We start from the raw sequence: 3127 nt of genomic DNA, 5'->3' as shown, positions 1-3127 counted from the left end.
TTGTGTGTGTTTGCATTGTGTATATGTGCATTTCATTTACAATTTGTTCATTTTAGAGTAAGCATATGCATAAGATCGTGTCTCACTAGTACGTGATGAATTTGCAGGTAAAAGGGCCGGAAAATAGAAATCGGAAAAAAAATGTGCAAGCCAAAAGAAAATGGCCGAAAGGCTGGCGCCCGAGCGGTAGAATCTTATCTCCCGAGCGCGAGGTGTGGCTGTTGAAGAGTAAAATCCAGAGGACGTTGCGCTCGGGCGGTAATATTCTACCGCCCGGGCGCGACAGGTGTGATTTCAAAAGAAGAAATACAGAAGACTTGGCGCTTGAGCGGTAGGATTTGACCGCTTGAGCGCAGTTGGCTGTGAGAAAAAAATGAAAACAGAGGATGTGGCGCTCGAGCGGTAGCGCCACTTAATTTTGGAAAGATTTCTTGGCCGATTTCTTCCCTTATTTTCTGAAGGAGGACATATGGAAAGGGATTTAGACGATTTTGGGATTTAATTCAGAGATTATTGAAGAGCCGCCACAAGCTTTGGAGAGTTTTTCGTGCTTGGAGTGAAGATTTGAAGATTCCCGGGCACCGTTCTTCGCATATTTCGTCACGTCTAGTATTTCGAGTTTATTTTCTCTTATTTAAACATTGTTTTGCTTAGTTTAATTATGTCATTGAGTAGCTAATTTTCTTTATTTTTTGGGATTTAAGGGGATCCTACCCCGAAACCGAGTATAGTTAATTCATATTTCGATTTTTGGTTTATTCTTGATTGTGCTATTGTTTTATCGCGTTGTTAAAGCGTAGCTAACTTTAATAACTATTTTATATTGCGAGTGAGTTCGAGAGAATAGACGTGATAAGAATGAGTAGCATAGTCCGTGGATTTACAATTTACATAGAAATATGAAGTCGGATACATGTCGATAGTCATAGTCTGGTAGAGCGAAAGCTAGGGGATTTCATAGAACAACAAGCAATTCACATGTGATAAATAATTAAAGAGATTTAATTACTTCACTGGGTAGAATTAGTTGGGCATAGCTCGAGAGGGCGTGTTCAATTGGATAGAAAATTTTTTCGGAAGCGTAGATCACTATCGAACGAATTAAGTAAATGACGAGGGGTAGGTGAACCGAGATTCTCAACAAATTCATTTCTCATTGGATTTTAATTAACCATTCTAGCTTATATATTTCATCATTTAATTCTTGAACTTTTTCATTGAGTTTTTTTATTTAAACATAGTAATAGTAAACAATCATGCAAATTTCGTTGCTAAAGATTTAATAACTGGAAATAATAATTGTGAAATATAGTTTTTAGTGGAACGATACTCGTACTCTCGTATATTATACTGTTACTTAACATCGTGCACTTGCGATTATTTCGAGCTTGAATATTATAAATTATTTATTAAAGATTTTACAGTGCAAGTTTTCTCGATCAAGTTTGTGGCGCATTGCCGGGGACTGTAAATCCACAGTTTTATCTTCAATTATTTACTTTGGCATTCCTTATTTTATTTTACTTGACACCTTCGATTTATTTGCAGGTATCCCTCTCGGTACATGCCAAGATCTCTAGAGTTTGAACTAGAGATTTTCGATCTCGAGATTGAAAGAACCCTATGCAGGCGACGACAACAACAGAGGCTGAGAACCAAGGCGCATACCCATGTTGGAGATCTAAGAGTCGAAGAACCAAGGCGCATACCCATGTTGGAGTACGCACAACCGTATCTTGGTGGAGCACGTCCAAGCATAGTGCGACCAACCGTCAGGGCGAACCAATTTGAGATCAAATCGGCCATAATTCCATTGATCAGTTCATATTTTATAAGTTTTGTCAAACACCAAAAAATGGGAAAATTGTTGGAAACTAAATTTTGAAAGTTTGACAAACTAAGAATTTAATAGATTAAACTAAGTGATCAAGAAGACTGATAGAAACTGATCTAAAATACGTAAACTATCAGTTGCCCATAACTGAAGATTAGTACGCAGATTTTCGAAGGCAACTGAACTACGCAGACAACTGACTGATCAGTAGGAACTGATCAATTACTACAATCAGTTGTGAGCTTATCAACTGTATTCTATCAGCTGATCCTTCAGCTGTAAACGTCATTAGTTAAGGAAAAGGACGTTCAACCTGCAAAAGCTGACTGCAACAAGTAGTGGGATTGCCGCATTTCAGAAAAGCTGTAGTGTACGACTGTCAGAAGAATGTTGACGTGTCAAACAACAGATAGAAAGTTTCAAATCATATTTAATATTATCGTTGGAGGCAAAGCCTATAAATAGCAGAGAAGAGCAGCTGAGAAACACTCAACCGTCCACGAATTAACTCGATCGATATACTGTCAACTAAGTTGTTACTCTGCTGAAATCATTGCAAACTTAAAAGCTTACACTTATTGTATACATTCATAGAATTCAAGGCTATAATTCGAGCTTACAAGCACAAACTGTAATCATTACAATACTTGATCTTGAAGAGATCAGTTGTGCTAAATTATTTTAGTCCAGTTGAGTACTGTAAACGGTTTTGTAACTAAGAGTTTCAGTTTGGCATTGTTAAGTTCAAAACTGAAAGTGAGTCTGTACAACTGTTTGAAGCGATCAAAGTCTTTTAGTGAATATCCTACCATGTGATAGAAGGGGTGACGTAGGAGTGTTTGAATTCTCCGAATATCCATAATATCTTTTGTCTTCTTATTTCAGTTTTATTCTATCTATCAGTAAGTTTATTTATGCACTTTATTGTTAACTGATTGATATCGACTGACAAGATTCTCGAGTATCAGTTTATCACTAAACTGACTCATAAATCGAGAAAAGGTTGTGAAAGTTGTTAGTGTTTATTCAACCCCCCTTCTAAACAATCTTTCACCTTTAACCGATCCTATCAGGTCGTTTGACATAAGCTTGAGTTCGGAGGTTACATATATGTGCTCGATGTTATGGTGGGATTTAGAATTGAATCATAATGTGAAGTGGTGACTCGATAGGCTTGAATTGTTTGAGTACTAGGATGCTTGTGATTTAAGAAAACGAATATATATTGATGGCAGTATTAAGGACGATATTTTTGGTCATATATAGGAATGAGATTTTAGTAAGTACCAGTCA

This window comes from Primulina tabacum, chromosome 7 (assembly GCF_025594145.1).
Source record: "Primulina tabacum isolate GXHZ01 chromosome 7, ASM2559414v2, whole genome shotgun sequence".
Lineage (NCBI taxonomy): Eukaryota > Viridiplantae > Streptophyta > Magnoliopsida > Lamiales > Gesneriaceae > Primulina > Primulina tabacum.
The sequence above is the reverse complement of the archived record's forward strand: the minus strand, read 5'-3'. Positions refer to the sequence as shown.